This window comes from Triticum dicoccoides, chromosome 4A (assembly GCF_002162155.2).
Source record: "Triticum dicoccoides isolate Atlit2015 ecotype Zavitan chromosome 4A, WEW_v2.0, whole genome shotgun sequence".
Classification (NCBI taxonomy): domain Eukaryota; kingdom Viridiplantae; phylum Streptophyta; class Magnoliopsida; order Poales; family Poaceae; genus Triticum; species Triticum dicoccoides.
Genome location: NC_041386.1, coordinates 315,922,318 through 315,940,331, shown reverse-complemented (window position 1 = coordinate 315,940,331; position 18,014 = coordinate 315,922,318).

Below are 18,014 nucleotides of genomic sequence, written 5' to 3'. Positions count from 1 at the left end.
TGCTGTTGATACTTCTGTGGCTCCTGCTGCTGATGCGGAGGAGGATGATTATGTGGGAGATTATGAGGATGAGGTTGATCAAAATCAACACTACGTGCAGCCACCTGTACCACCACCAGCAGGTCGACCTCAGGTATATATTCGTAATGGTAGGCCTGCACCACCACCTCAGGTACGAGATGATGTCCATATTCCTAAACTGAAATTGAATATTCCACCATTTGAGGGTAGATATGTTCCTGATATATATCTTACTTGGGAGTTAGAAACTGAACAACGAGTTACATGTTTACAATATCCTGAGGAGAGACGAGTTGCTGCTGCTGTTTGTGCTTTCACTAGTTTTGCATGTGTATGGTGGTCTGAACATTGTAGATTGTATCCTATTCCTAGGCTAGATGATATGCTTGATGAATTGAGTGGCTCTACAATATTCTCCAAAGTTGATTTGCGTAGTGGATACCATCAAATTCGTATGAAATTGGGAGATGAATGGAAAACAGCATTTAAAACTAAGTTTGGATTATATGAGTGGTTAGTCATGCCTTTTGGGTTAACTAATGCGCCTAGTACTTTCATGAGACTAATGAACGAAGTTTTACGTGCTTTCATTGGACGATTTGTGGTAGTCTATTTTGATGATATACTGATTTATAGCAGATCTTTGGAAGAACATTTGGAACATTTACGTGCTGTTTTTATTGCTCTACGTGATGCACGTTTGTTTGGTAACCTTGGGAAGTGCACCTTTTGCACCGACCGAGTATCTTTTCTTGGCTATGTTGTTACTCCACAGGGAATTGAAGTTGACAAAGCCAAGATTGAAGCTATTGAGAGTTGGCCGCAGCCCAAAACGGTCACACAAGTGAGGAGTTTTCTTGGCCTCGCTGGATTCTATAGGCGTTTTGTGAGAGATTTCAGCACCATTACTGCACCTCTCAACGAGCTTACAAAGAAGGATGTGCCTTTTGTTTGGGGTACCGCACAGGAAGAAGCCTTCACGGTATTGAAAGATAAGTTGACACATGCTCCTTTACTCCAACTTCCTGATTTTAATAAGACTTTTGAGCTTGAATGTGATGCTAGTGGAATTGGATTAGGAGGTGTGTTATTACAAGATGGCAAACCTGTTGCATACTTTTCTGAAAAATTGAGTGGGCCTAGTCTGAATTATTCTACTTATGATAAAGAATTATATGCTCTTGTTCGGACTTTAGAAACATGGCAACATTATTTATGGCCCAAAGAATTTGTTATACATTCTGATCATGAATCTTTGAAACATATTAAAAGTCAAGCTAAACTGAATCGTAGACATGCTAAATGGGTTGAATTCATTGAGACTTTCCCTTATGTCATTAAACACAAGAAGGGAAAAGAAAATGTTATTGCTGATGCTTTGTCTCGTCGCTATACTATGCTTTCACAACTTGACTTGAAAATATTTGGTTTGGAGACCATCAAAGATCAATATGTGCATGATGCTGATTTTAAAGATGTAATGCAGAATTGTAAAGAAGGAAGAATGTGGAACAAGTTTGTCGTTAACGATGGATTTGTGTTTCGTGCTAACAAGCTATGCATTCCAGCTAGCTCCGTTCGTCTTTTGTTGTTGCAGGAGGCGCATGGAGGAGGATTAATGGGACACTTTGGCGTGAAGAAGACGGAGGACGTACTTGCTACACATTTCTTTTGGCCAAAGATGAGACGGGATGTTGAGCGTTTTATTGCTCGATGCACTACATGTCAAAAAGCTAAGTCACGACTCAATCCTCATGGTTTATATATGCCTTTGCCTGTACCTAGTGTTCCTTGGGAGGATATATCTATGGACTTTGTTTTAGGTTTACCTCGAACAAACAAGGGGAGGGATAGCATATTTGTTGTCGTGGATAGATTCTCGAAAATGGCACACTTTATACCATGTCATAAAAGCGATGATGCTGTTAATGTTGCTGATTTGTTCTTTCGTGAAATTATTCGCTTGCATGGTGTGCCAAATACTATTGTTTCAGATCGTGATACTAAATTTCTTAGCCACTTTTGGAGATGTTTATGGGCTAAGTTGGGGACTAAACTGCTTTTTAGTACTACTTGTCACCCCCAAACTGATGGACAAACTGAAGTAGTCAATAGAACGTTGTGTACTATGCTTAGGGCTGTTTTGAAGAATAGTAAGAAAATGTGGGAGGAATGCTTGCCTCATATTGAATTTGCTTATAATCGTTCATTGCATTCTACTACTAAGATGTGCCCTTTTGAAGTTGTGTATGGTTTCCTACCTCGTGCACCTATTGATTTGTTGCCTCTTCCATCTTCGGAGAAGGTTAATTTTGATGCTAAACAACGTGCTGAATTGATTTTAAAAATGCATGAGTTAACTAAGGAAAACATTGAGCGTATGAATGCTAAATATAAACTTGCTGGAGATAAGGGTAGAAAACATGTTGTGTTTGAACCTGGAGATCTTGTTTGGTTTCATTTGCGTAAGGATAGATTTCCTGATTTGCGCAAATCAAAGCTAATGCCACGTGCTGATGGTCCCTTTAAGGTGTTAGAGAAAATAAATGATAATGCATATAAACTTGAGCTGCCTGCAGATTTTGGGGTTAGTCCCACTTTTAACATTGCAGATTTGAAGCCTTATTTGGGTGAGGAAGATGAACTTCCGTCGAGGACGACTTCATTTCAAGAAGGGGAGGATGATGAGGACATCAATACAATTGTTACACCCACCGCCCCTGCGGCTATACATACTGGACCAATTACTAGAGCTCGTGCACGCCAACTAAATTACCAGGTACTTTTGTTTCTTGGTAATGATTCTAATGTTCATGAGAATATGATGCTGCCTAAATTGGATACATTTGTTTTGCTTACAAATGAAGGGCCTAGCTTGGAGAAGGATGAACATTGGAGCAAGAACAAGCATGGAGATGATGGCATGCGCAAGGGGAACAAGAACGGAGTTACAAGTGATGATTTCAGGACTTTGAAGCCACCATAATGGGTGCATGAAGCCTTGGACGAAATATACAAGATGCCACTTCATAAATTTCGTCCCGAGGCTATTTTAGGTGCTGCGTCACCTTATTATTGGGCCAGGCCCATGTAATTTCGAAATACATAAGTATAGGCTATTTTTAGAGTCCGTATGTGTGGGGAAACAAGAGATAGGGTTGATTTCGGACCCCTCCACCAAGGGCCACGAAATTCCCCCCCCTCTTCCTCCATATATATAGCCCTTAGGGCATCGTTTAGACTTTGGGTTTTGTTTAGATTAAAAGTTCGCCATAGCTGCAACTTCGCGTACTTCGTTTGTGTTCAACGACCAGACAAAGGCGTCACAGAACCCCACCTTGATCAATAAAGCTTTCATCTTATATTCGCAATATCCAGATTGCAATCTTAGTTTCTTGCTTGTTCTTCGTTTGCTCGCAGGAAACAGACCCTCGTTGATGAGGACATCAATACAATTGTTACACCCACAGCCCCTGCTGCTATACATACTGGACCAATTACTAGAGCTCGTGCACGCCAACTAAATTACCAGGTACTTTCGTTTCTTGGTAATGATTCTAATGTTCATGAGAATATGATGCTGCCTAAATTGGATACATTTGTTTTGCTTACAAATGAAGGGCCTAGCTTGGAGAAGGATGAACATTGGAGCAAGAACAAGCATGGAGATGATGGCATGCGCAAGGGGAACAAGAACGGAGTTACAAGTGATGATTTCAGGACTTTGAAGCCACCATAATGGGTGCATGAAGCCTTGGACGAAATATACAAGATGCCACTTCCTAAATTTCGTCCCGAGGCTATTTTAGGTGCTGCGTCACCTTATTATTGGGCCAGGCCCATGTAATTTCGAAATACATAAGTATAGGCCATTTTTAGAGTCCGTATGTGTGGGGAAACAAGAGATAGGGTTGATTTCGGACCCCTCCACCAAGGGCCACGAAATTCCCCCCTCTTCCTCCATATATACAGCCCTTAGGGCATCGTTTAGACTTTGGGTTTTGTTTAGATTAAAAGTTCGCCATAGCTGCAACTTCGCGTACTTCGTTTGTGTTCAACGACCAGACAAAGGCGTCACAGAACCCCACCTTGATCAATAAAGCTTTCATCTTATATTCGCAATATCCAGATTGCAATCTTAGTTTCTTGCTTGTTCTTCGTTTGCTCGCAGGAAACAGACCCTCGTGGTCAGGTTGATCGTGCTCCGGCGTGGTCAATAACCTCTCGGAGTTGGTTTAGCGATTGCTAAGGCGCGACGTCCTCACACGTTCGTAGTCGGATCGTCAAAGTCGACTTCCACCAAAGCGAAATCCACCATCTCATCGAAAGACGGGACACCTTTGCCTCTATCAGTTGGAGAAGTTCAAATTTAAATAACATAGAAGTTCAAACTGTTTATTCCAAAACCTAGAAGGTCAAAATAAAAAAGCTGAGTAGTTCAAAAAGTTTGTAGACATGGATTTGCCCCTGTTTTTAAAAATGGTCTACAAGTTCAGTTTTGAATAAGTGAGTAGTTCGGTGTTTATTACATAACTAGGACTTTTTTCGTTACTAATGAATAACACCAAGAAGTCCTAATTAAAAAAATGAAGTTTGATGTTTATTTAAACACTCAATTTTTTCCGGTTACTAAAGAATAAGACCAATAAGTTCTTTTTAAAATAATGAAGTTTGATGTTTTTGGCAAAAATCCAATTTTCACATTTCTAAAAACATAAGCAAGTTCAAGTTAAAAAGTTAGAATGGTTCAATGTTTATAAAGAACTCATGTTTTTTCCGTTACTAAAATGCGAAATAGAGAGAAGTTCTAATTGATAAAAGCCGGAAGTTCACGTACAGCCTGGTGTGTGTTTCATATGAGAAAAGGGAATAAAAAGGTGAAGTCCAAAAAAATATTGCTAGAAGTTCAACTGCTCAGCCCAGGAAAGACCAAAAATTGTTGTGAGAGACGTTCGTATTTATTTACATGTTTGAAACACGCAAAAAATATATTATTTTTGGTCTTTAAAAACAATTATCTCAATGCGTTATAAAAAATTGAAACAAAATGCTCTGCATGAAAATCGTTCCACTTATTCAGCATCTCTACAAAGGTATATATTGTATGCTATATTCCAAAATGAATGGTTAACACAAATTTGTGGAACTCCAGCAAAATGGGTGAGGAATTACAAATAAAAATACGTGACAGAAGTTCAACATGAAAACAGTGAGCAGTTCATCTGCTACACGGGGTGCGTTTCATGTGAAAAAAGTATATAAAACTAAAAGCCTAAAACGTATGTTGCAAGAAGTTCACATGCTCCTCCCGATGAAGTTCAGGATCTCTAGTGTGAGACGTCCGACCTTCAATTACATGTAAAAAAATAGGCAAAAACAACGTTGTTTTTCCCATTTTTAAAACTGCTCTCAAATGACAACGAATTTGTAACGTCTGTCTACATGAAAAAGATGCTCTTATTCATAAGCTTTCCTTCAGTATATTATGTGCTATATTCTGATGAATGGTTTGAAAAATTTATGTATACCTTTAAAACACATTTTTACGCATTCAAAAAAAATATTTTGAACCATCGAGAGTATGAAAAACTGATCAACACGAAAAAGTTGCGTCTTTTCAACAACATTCCATCGGTATATCATTTGCTCAACTTCGGTAAGTGGTTTGGGAGTTACTTGCAAAAAACAGGGAGTAGTTTGATGTATATAGAAAACTCATATGCTTCCTGTCTCTATAAAAATAAGAGTATGAAGTTCAATTTAGAAAAAAAATGTTTGATGCTTATTTAAAAATATTTTTTGAAGAATATGTGGCTAAAGTTCAATGTGAAAACAACTAGCAGTTCAACAACTATACGGAATGCGTTTCAAATGAGAATAAAAAAATACAAAATTAAAAGCCTAAAATGTTTGTTGCAAGAAGTTCATAAATTATATTACGAGACATCCGACCTTCAATTACATGTTAAAAAAGAGGGGGAAAACAACAACATTTTTGCCAATTTTAAAACTGCCCTCAAACGGCGATGAATTGGGAACACCTGTCTACATGAAAAAGTTGCTCATATTCATAATCTTCCCAATGGGTATATTATATACTACATTTTGATGTACGGTTTTAAAGTTTCATGTATACCAATTAAAACACGTTTTATGTATGAAAAAATGATCAACATTGCAAAGTTACGTGTTTTCAACAACTTTCCATCGGTATATCATTTGCTCAATTTCGGTAAGTGGTTGGGGAGTTATGGGTAAAAAACGACACATGAAAAACAGAGTGAAGTTCAGAAAGAACTGCTCCAGAAGTTCAACCTCTTCACGAAGTGCATTTTTGGAGACTCTGTTTTTTAGATGAAGGCAGAACGCATGATCTCAGAAGTTCAGATTGATAACTGCCAGAAGTTCATGTACTGCATGGTGTGAGTTTTGTATTAAAAATAGAATGAAAATGCAAAGCCTAAAGTTTTATTGCTAGAAGTTCAAGTGCTCAGCCCGAGAAAGTTCAAAAATTCTTGTGAGAGAGGTTGAACAAAAAAACATGACAAAAGTTCAAGGTGAAAACAACGGGTAGTTCAACTACTACATGGAGTGCATTTCAGATGAGAATAAAAGAATACAAACCACCGTGCACGGTTCAAAAATTATATTATGAGACTCCGAACTTCATTAGCTTTCCAACGGTATATTATATGCTATATTCCGATGAATGGTTTAAATTTTTTATGTATACCGTTAAAACACATTTTTACGCATTCAAAAAAATATTTTGAACCATCGTGAGTATGAAAAACTGATCGACATGAAAAAGTTGCGTGTTTTCAACAGCTTTCCATCGGTATATCGTTTGCTCAATTTTGGTAAGTGGTTTGGGAGTTATGGGCAAAAAACCGCACGTAAAAAATAGAGTGAAGTTCAAACTGACATGCCTGAGAAGGTCAACTATTTCACGCAGTGCATTTTCATTCGCGATGAAGGCAGAAATCATGATCTCGTCATTTTCTAATTTACTTCAAAATGCCAGGAATATCATTAGTGTAAGTTCAAGTCCTCATTCGAAGAAAGTTAAAAAAATTATTGTGAGAGATGTTTGTACAAAAGAAAGATATCATTTGTGCAACACTGACGAATGGATGAGAAAATTACAAACGAAAATACGTCATAGAAGTTCAACGTGAAAACAGCAGGAAGTTCAACTACTACACTGAATGAATTTCAGATGAAAAACTTTTAAAATCATCGCGAGTAGGAAAAAATGATCAACACAGGAAAGTTGTGTGTTTACAGTAGCTTTCCATCGGTATATCACTTGCTCAATTCCGCTGAGTGTTCCGGTGAGTGGATGGAGAGCTATGAGTAAAAAAAAGCACCTAAAAATAGAGTGAAGTTCAAGTAGCCATGCCGATAAGTTCAAGTTCTTCACACGATGCATTTTCGAAGAATCTGTGTCGCGATAAAGATAGAACACATCATCTCGCCATTTTCAAAATTACTTGAAAACAATTAGGAATCAGAGAAACCCATCAACATGAAAACATTTCACATTTTCTGTAGCTTTCCACCAGTATATTATTTGTCCCATTTCGAGAAAGTTTGTAGAAATTACGGGCAAATTTTTTTGGGGAACGCAGTATTTCAAAATTTTTACCTACGATCACGAAAGATCTGTCTAGAAGATGCATAGCAACGAGAGGGGTGAGTGTATCTACGTACCCTCGTAGACTGAAAGCGGAAGCGTGTCCATAGCTTTCCAACGGTATATTGCAAGCCCCATTTGGACAATGTTGGTGGAAGTTCAATCTAGCACAGGGGGAAGTTCAGGTCGAACAACTCAGGCAGTTCAATTGCAAAAAACGCAAGTTCGTCACGACGCGAGAGCAAAATCCGCCAACAAGCGAGATTCCTATTTAAAACGGGCATTTAGTTGCTAAAAACCGTTTCTTGATTACACTTACATCATATAGAACATGACTAACCATAATAATTCACGCGGGGAGACACGGTTGTGAAGATAGCCCGAAGGTCGGGTTCGTACAGAGGGAAGTTCAGGCGTGTAACTCAGGAAGTTCATGTTGTGATCAGAATAATATTCTGATCCCGTGATCAGAATAGTGTTTATGTATATTCTGCACCCTCGACCATTTCGAGACTCCTCGTCATGTCCGTGATCTCATCGGGGACTCCGAACAAACTTCGGTTCATCAAATCACATAACTCATAATACAAATCATCATCGAACATTAAGCATGCAAACCCTATGGGTTCGAGAACTACGTAGACATGACCGAGACACATCTCCGGTCAATAACCAATAGCGGAACCTGGATGCTCATATTGGCTCCTACATATTCTACGAAGATCTTTATCGGTCAAATCGCACATAAACATATGTTGTTCCCTTTGTCATTTGTATGTTACTTGCCCGAGATTCGATCGTCGGTATCATCATACCTAGTTCAATCTCGTCACCGACAAGTCTCTTTACACGTTCCGTAATGTATCATCCCATGGCTAACTCATTAGACACATTGCTTCCAAGGCTCATAGTGATGTGCATTACCGAGAGGGCCCAGAGATACCTCTCCGATACACAGAGTGACAAATCTTAATTTTGATCTATGCCAACTCAACAAACACCATCGGGGACACCTGTAGTGCATATTTATAATCACCCAGTTACATTGTGAAATTTGATACCACACAAGGTGTTCCTCCGGTATTCGGGAGTTGCATAATCTCATAGTCTGAGGAACATGTATAAGTCATGAAGAAAGCAATAACAGAAAAACTAAACGATCATTATGCTAAGCTAACGGATGGGTCTTGTCCGTTACATCATTCTCTAATGATGTGACCCCGTTCATCAAATGACAACACATGTCTTTGGCCAGGAAACTTAACCATCTTTGATTAACGAGCTAGTCAAGTAGAGGCATACTAGGGACACACTATTTTTCTATGTATTCACACATGTACTTAGTTTCCGGTTAATACAATTCTAGCATGAATAATAAACATTTATCATGATATAAGGAAATATAAATAACAACTTTATTATTGTCTCTAGGGCATATTTCCTTCAAAAATGTTTTCAGCCATTTTCAGAATTGACATAAAACTGTAAGGAATTGGGAGAAACAATATATCACATAACGTTTCGTATTTCCTCAAGCTTTCTAACGCCATATCATTTGCTGCATTCGGATGTACGGTTAAAATATTAGCTCCAAAATAGGAACTCGGTGGAACTTGCATCGTTTTCTAAATTACTTTTCAACCATTCAAAATTAGAAAAAACTTTCAACATAAAAAGTAGCGCATTTTCATAAGCCTTCGAATGCCATATAGTTTGCCTCAATTGGATTAGCCATTTAGAAATGACATCGAAAATACAAACTCGGTTGTGCGGTTTGCAAAATTTTATGATTTTCCAAATTACTCTTTAATCGTAGGGAATTAGAGAAAACTTTCAACATGTGGAAGGAGCAGATTTGCAGCGGCTTTCCAACGCCATATTATTTGCCTCATTCCGTTAAACGGTTTAGAAATGCGATCAAAAACACGATTCACATTTTTTGTATGAAGAAAAAACGGTTCTCTAAACTGCTCTTAAACCGTTTACATTTTGCCAAAAATTTAACTTGGGTCCTGATACTCGTGTCAATAGCTTTCCAACAGTATACCGCAAGCCCCATTTGTACAATGTTGGCGGAAGTTCAATCTAGCACAGGGGGAAGTTCAGGTCGAACAACTCAGGCAGTAAAATTGCAAAAAACGCAAGTTCTTCAGGACCGGAGAGCAAAATCTACCAACGAGCGAGATTCCTATTTAAAACAGGGATTTAGTTGCTAAAAACCGTTTCTTGATTACACTTACATCATATAGAACATGACTAACCAGAATAATTCACGCGGGGAGACACGATTGTGAAGATAGCCCGAAGGTCGGGTTCTTACAGAGGGAAGTTCAGGCGTATAACTCAGGAAGTTCATGTTGTGATCAGAATAATATTCTCATCCCGGGATCAGAATAGTGTTTATGTATATTCTGAATCCTCGACCATTTCGAGACTCCTCGTCATGTCCCATTATGTCTCGACCATTTCGAGACTCCTTGTTATGTCCGTGATCTCATCGGGGACTCCGAACAAACTTCGGTTCATCGAATCACATAACTCATAATACAAATCGTCATCGAACGTTAAGCATGCGGACCCTATGGGTTCGAGAACTACGTAGACATAACAGAGACACATCTCCGGTCAATAACCAATAGCGGAACCTGGATGCTCATATTGGCTCCTACATATTCTACAAAGATCTTTATCGGTCAAACCGCATAACAACAAACGTTGTTCCCTTTGTCATCCGTATGTTACTTTCCCGAGATTCGATCATCAGTATCATCATACCTAGTTCAATCTCGCTACCGGCAAGTCTCTTTACTCATTCTGTAATGCATCATCCTGCAACTAACTCATTACTCACATTGCTTGCAAGGCTCATAGTGATGTGCATTACCGAGAGGGCCCAGAGATACCTCTCCGATACATGGAGTGACAAATCCTAATCTTGATATATGCCTACTCAACAAACACCATCAGAGACACCTGTAGAGCATCTTTATAATCACCCAGTTACGTTGTGACGTTTGATAGCACACAAGGTGTTCCTCCGGTATTCGGGAGTTGCACAATCTCATAATCAGAGGAACATGTATAAGTCATGATGAAAGCAATAGCAATAAAACTGAACGATCATTTATGCTAAGCTAACGGATGGGTCTTGTCCATCACATCATTCTCTAGTGATGTGATCATGTTCATCAAATGACAACACATGTCTATGGTCTGGAAACTTAACCATCTTTGATTAACGAGCTAGTCAAGTAGAGGCATACTAGGGACACTCTGTTTGTCTATGTATTCACACATGTACTAAGTTTCCGGTTAATACAATTCTAGCATGAATAATAAGTATTTATTATGATATAAGGAAATATAAATAACAACTTTATTATTGCCTCTAGGAATATTTCCTTCAGTCTCTCACTTGCACTAGAGTCAATAATCCAGATTACACAGTAATGATTCTAACACCCATGGAGTATTTGTGCTGATCATGTTTTGGTCATGAGAGAGGCTTAGTCAACGGGTCTGCAACATTCTGATATGTATGTATTTTGCAAATCTCTATGTCTCCGTACTTGACTTCATCGTGGATGGAATTGAAGCGTCTCTTGATGTGTTTGGTTCTCTTGTGAAATCTGGATTCCTTCGCCAAGGCAATACCTCCAGTACTGTCACAAAAGATATTCATTGGACCCGATGCACTAGGTATGACACCTAGATCGGATATGAACTCCTTCATCCAGACTCCTTCATTTGCTGCTTCCGAAGCAGCTATGTACTCCGCTTCACATGTAGATCCCGCCACGACGCTCTGCTTGGAACTACACCAACTGACAGCTCCACCATTCAATATAAATGTGTATCCGGTTTGTGACTTAGAGTCATCTGGATCAGTCTCAAAGATTGCATTGACGTAACCGTTTACGACGAGCTTTTTGTCACCTCCATAAATGAGAAACATATCCTTAGTCCTTTTCAGGTATTTCAGGATGTTCTTGACCGCTGTCCAGTGATCCACTACTGGATTACTTTGGTACCTCCCTGCTAAACTAATAGCAAGGAAAACATCAGTTCTGGTACACAACATTGCATACATGATAGAACCTATGGCCGAGGCATAGGGAATGACTTTCATTTTCTCTCTATCTTCTGCAGTGTCGGGCATTGAGTCTGACTCAATTTCACACCTTGTAACACAGGCAAGAACCCTTTCTTTGACTAATACATTTTTAACTTCTTCAAAACTTTATCAAGGTACATGCTTTGTGAAACTCCAAATAAGCGTCTTGATATATCTCTATAGATCTTGATGCCTAATATATAAGTAGCTTCACCGAGGTCTTTCATTGAAAAATTCTTATTCAAGTATCCTTTTATGCTATTTAGAAATTTAGTATCATTTCCGGTCAACACTATGTCATCCACATATAATAACAGAAATGCTACACAGCTCCCACTCACTTTCTTGTAAATACAGGCTTCTCCAAAAGTCTGTATAAAACCATATGCTTTGATCGCACTATCAAAACGTATATTCTAACTCCGAGAGGCTTGCACCGATCCATAAATGGATCGCTGGAGCTTGCACACTTTGTTAGCACCTTTTGGATCGACAAAACCTTCTGGTTGCATCATATACAACTCTTCTTTAAGATATCCATTAAGGAATGCAGTTTTGACATCCATTTGCCAAATTTCATAATCATAAAATGCGGCAATTCCTAACATGATTCGGACAGACTTAAGCATCGCTACGGGTGAGAAGGTTTTATCGTAGTCAACTCCTTGAACTTGTCGAAAACCTTTCGCAACAACTCGAGCTTTGTAGACAGTAACATTACCATCAGCATCAGTCTTCTTCTTGAAGATCTATTTATTCTCTATTGCTTGCCGATCATCGGGCAAGTCAACCAAAGTCCACACTTTGTTCTCATACATGGATCCCGTCTCAGATTGCATGGCCTCAAGCTATTTTGCGGAATTTGGGCTCATCATCGCTTCCTCATAGTTCGTAGGTTCGACATGGTCAAGCAACATGACCTCCAGAATAGGATTACGGTACCACTCTGGTGCGGATCTTACTCTGGTTGACCTACGAGGTTCGGTAGTAACTTGATCAGAAGTTTCATGATCATCATCATTAGCTTCCTCACTAATTGGTGTAGGAATCACTGGAACTGATTTCTGTGATGAACTACTTTCCAATTCGGGAGAAGGTACACTTACCTCATCAAGTTCTACTTTCCTCCCACTCACTTTTTTCGAGAGAAACTCCTTCTCTAGAAAGGATCATTTCTTAGCAACGAATATCTTGCCTTCAAATCTGTGATAGAAGGTGTACCCAATAGTCTCCTTTGGGTATCCTATGAAGGCACATTTCTCCGATTTGGGTTCGAGCTTATCAGGTTGAAGCTTTTTCACATAAGCATCGCAACCCCAAACTTTAAGAAACGACAACTTGCGTTTCTTGCCAAACCATAGTTCATATGGTGTCGTCTCAACGGATTTAGATGGTGCCCTATTTAACGTGAATGCAGTTGTCTCTAAAGCATAACCCCAAAACGATAGCGGTAAATCAGTAAGAGACATCATAGATCGCACCATATCTAATAAAGTACGATTACGACGTTCGGTCACAACATTACGCTGTGGTGTTCCAGGTGGCGTGAGTTGCAAAACTATTCCACATTGTTTCAAATGAAGACCAAACTCGTAACTCAAATATTCACCTCCACGATTAGATTGTAGAAACTTTATTTTCTTGTTATGATGATTTTCCACTTCACTCTGAAATTCTTTGAACTTTTCAAATGTTTCAGACTTATGTTTCATCACGTAGATATACCCATATCTGCTCAAATCATCTATGAAGGTTAGAAAATAATGATACCTGCCACGAACCTCAACACTCATCGGACCGCATACATTAGTATGTATTATTTCCAACAAGTCTGTTGCTCGCTCCATTGTTCCGGAGAATGGAGTCTTAGTCATCTTGCGCATGATGCATGGTTCGCAAGCATCAAGTCATTCGAAAAGTCCATCAGCATGGAGTTTCTTCATGCGCTTTACACCAATATGACCTAAACGGCAGTGCCACAAAGAAGTTGCACTATCGTATCATTATTAAACTTGTATCTTTTGGCTTCAATACTATGAATATGTGTATCACTACTATCGAGATTCAACAAAAATAGACCACTCATCAAGGGTTCATGACCATAAAAGATATTACTCATATAAATAGAACAACCATTATTCTCTGATTTAAATGAATAACCGTCTCGCATCAAACAAGATCCAGATATAATGTTCATGCTTAACGCTGGCACCAAATAACAATTATTTAGGTCTAAAACTAATCCCGAAGGTAGATGTAGAGGTAGCATGCCGACAGCGATCACATCGACTTTGGAACCATTTCCCACGTGCATCGTCACCTCGTCCTTAGCCAATCTTCGTTTAATCCATAGCCCCTGTTTCGAGTTGCAAATATGAGCAACAGAACCAGTATCAAATACCCAGGCACTACTGCGAGCATTAGTAAGGTACACATGAATAACATGTATATCAAATATAGCTTTCACTTTGCCATCCTTCTTATCCACCAAATACTTGGGGCAGTTCCGCTTCTAGTGACCAGTCCCTTTGTAGTAGAAGCACTCAGTTTCAGGCTTAGGACCAGACTTGGGCTTCTTCACTTGAGCAGCAACTCGCTTGTCGTTCTTCTTGAAGTTCCCCTTCTTCCCTTTGCCCTTTTTCTTGAAACTAGTGGTCTTGTTAACCATCAACACCTGATGCTCCTTCTTAATTTCTACCTCCGTAGCCTTTAGCATCGCGAAGAGCTCAGGAATTGTCTTATCCATCCCTTGCATATTATAGTTCATCACGAAGCTTTTGTAGCTTGGTGGCAGTGATTGAAGAACTCTATCAATGAAACTATCATCAGGAAGATTAACTCCCAATTGAGTCAAGTGGTTGTGGTACCCAGACATTCTGAGTATATGTTCACTGATAGAACTATTCTCCTCCATCTTGCGGTTATATAACTTATTGGAGACTTCATATATCTCAATCCGGGCATTTGCTTGAAATATTAACTACAACTCCTAGAACATCTAATATGCTCCATGACATTCAAAACGTCGTTGAAGTCCCGGTTCTAAGCCGTAAAGCATGGCACACTGAACTATTAAGTAGCCATCAGCTTTGCTCTGCCAGACATTCATAACATCCGTAGTTGCTCCTGCAGCGGGTCTAGCACCTAGTGGTGCTTCTAGGACGTAATTCTTCTATGCAGCAATGAGGATAATTCCCAAGTTACGGACCCAGTCTGTGTACTTGCTACCATCATCTTTCAACTTAGCTTTCTCTGGGAACGCATTAAAATTCAAGGGAACGGTAGCACAGGCCATTGATCTACAACAATGTAGATATGCAAAATACTATCAGGTACTAAGTTCATGATAAATTAAAGTTTAATTAATCATATTACTTAAGAACTCCCACTTAGATAGACATCTCTCTAGTCATCTAAATGATCATGTGATCCATATCAACTATACCATATCCGATCATCACGTGAGATGGAGTAGTTTTCAATGGTGAGCATCACTATGTTGATCATATCTACTAAATGATTCATGTTCGACCTTTCGGTCCTAGTGTTTCGAGGCCATATCTGCATATGCTAGGATCGTCAAGTTTAACCCGAGTATTTTGTATGTGCAAAAACTGGCTTGCACCCGTTGTATGTGAACGTAGAGATTATCACACCCGATCATCACGCGGTGTCTCGACACGACGAACTGTAGCAATGGTGCATACTTAGGGAGAACACTTATACCTTGAAATTTAGTGACAGATCATCTTATAATGCTACCGCCGTACTAAGCAAAATAAGATGCATATAAGATAAACATCACGTGCAATCAAAATAAGTGATATGATATGGCCATCATCATCTTGTGCCTTTGATCTCCATCTCCAAAGCACTGTCATGATCACCATCATCACCAGCTTGACACCTTTATCTCCATCGTAGCATCGTTGTCGTCTCGCCAACTATTGCTTCTACGACTATAGCTACCGCTTAGTGATAAAGTAAAGCAATTATATGGCGATTGCATTTCATACAATAAAGCGACAACCATAAGGCTCCTGCCAGTTGCCGATAACTTCTACAAAACATTATCATCTCATACAACAATTTATATATCATCATGTCTTAACCATATCACATCACAATATGCCCTGCATAAACAAGTTAGACGTCCTCTACTTTGTTGTTGCAAGTTTTACGTGGATGCTACGGGCTTTTAGCAAGAACCGTTCTTACCTACACATCAAAACCACCATGATTTTTCGTCAATTGTGTTGGTTTAACCTTCAACAAGGACCAGACGTAGTCAAACTTGATTCAACTAAAGTTGGAGAAACAGACACCCGCCAGCCACCTGTGTGCGAAGCACGTCGGTAGAACTAGTCTCAAGAACGCGGTCATGTAATGTCAGTCCGGGCCGCTTCATCCACCAATACCGCCGAATCAAAGTAAAACATTCTGGTAAGTAGTATGACAATTATCGCCCACAACTCTTTGTGTTCTACTCGTGCATATAACATCTACGCATAGACCAGGCTCGGATACCACCGTTGGGGAACATAGTATTTCAAAAAAGTCCTACGATCACGCAAGATCTATCTAGGAGATGCATAGCAACAAGAGGGGAGAGTGTTTCCACGTACCCTCATAGACCGGAAGCGGAAGCGTTTAGTAACGCGGTTGATGTAGTCGAACGTCTTCGGGATTCAACCGATCCTAGCACCGAACGTACGGAACCTCCATGTTCAGTACACGTTTAATTCGATGATGTCCATCGATCTCTTGATCCAATTGAGGATGAGGGAGAATTCCGTCAGCACGATGTCATGGCGACGGTGATCATGAAGTTACCGGTGTAGGGCTTCGCCTTAGCACTACGACGATATGACCGAGGTGTGTAACTGTGGAGTGGGGCACTGCACACGGCTAGGAGAAGACTTGATGTGCCTTTGGGGTGCCCCTCCCACGTATATAAAGGGGGAGGAGAGGTGGCTGGCCCAAGGGGGGCGCGCCATGGGGGGAGTCCTACTTGGACTCCCGATCCAAGTAGGATTCACCCCCCTTTCCTATTCCCACTAGGAAAAGGAGGGAAGGAGGAGGAGACAAGGAAAGGGGGGCCACACCCCACCCCTAGTCCAATTCGGTTTGGGCTTGGGGGGTGCGCCACCACCTGGCCGCTGCCTCCTCTCCCCACTAGGGCCCATGAGGGCCCATTAACTCCCTCGGGGAGGGGTGTCCGGTAACCCCCGGTACTCCGGAAAATGTTCGAACCTTTCTGAAACCATTTTGGTGTCTAAACATAACCTTCCAATATATCAATCTTTATGTCTCGACCATTTCGAGACTCCTGGTCATGTCCGTGATCTCATTTGGGACTCCGAACAAACTTCGGTTCATCAAATCACATAACTCATAATAATCGTCATCAAATGTTAAGCATGCGGACCCTACGGGTTCGAGAACTATTTAGACATGACCGAGACACATCTCCGGTCAATAACCAATAGCGGAACCTAGATGCTCATATTGGCTCCTACATATTCTACGAAGAACTTTATGGGTCAAACCGCATAACAACATACGTTGTTCCCTTTGTCATCGGTATGTTACTTGCCCGAGATTCGGTCGTCGGTATCATCATACCTAGTTCAATCTCATTACCGGCAAGTCTCTTTACTCATTCTGTAATGCATCATCCTGCAACTAACTCATTAGTCACATTGCTTGCAAGGCTCATAGTGATGTGCATTACCAAGAGGGCACAGAGATACCACTCTGATACATGGAGTGACAAATCCTAATCTCGATCTATGCCAACTCAACAAACACCATCGAAGACACTTATAGAGCATCTATATAATCACCCAGTTACTTTGTGATGTTTGATAGCACACAGGTGTTCCTCCGGTATTCGGGAGTTGTATAATCTCATAGTCAGAGGAACATGTATAAGTCATGATGAAAGCAATAGGAATAAAACTAAACGATCATTTATGTTAATCTAACAGAAGGGTCTTGTCCATCACATCATTCTCTAATGATGTGATCCCATTCATCAAATTAAAACACATGTCTATGGTCAGGAAACTTAACCATCTTTGATTAACGAGCTAGTCAAGTAGAAGCATACTAGGGACACTCTGTTTGTCTATGTATTCACACATGTACTAAGTTTTCGGTTAATACAATTCTAGCATGAATAATAAACATTTTTCATGATACAAGGAAATATAAAAAACAACTTTATTATTGCCTCTAGGG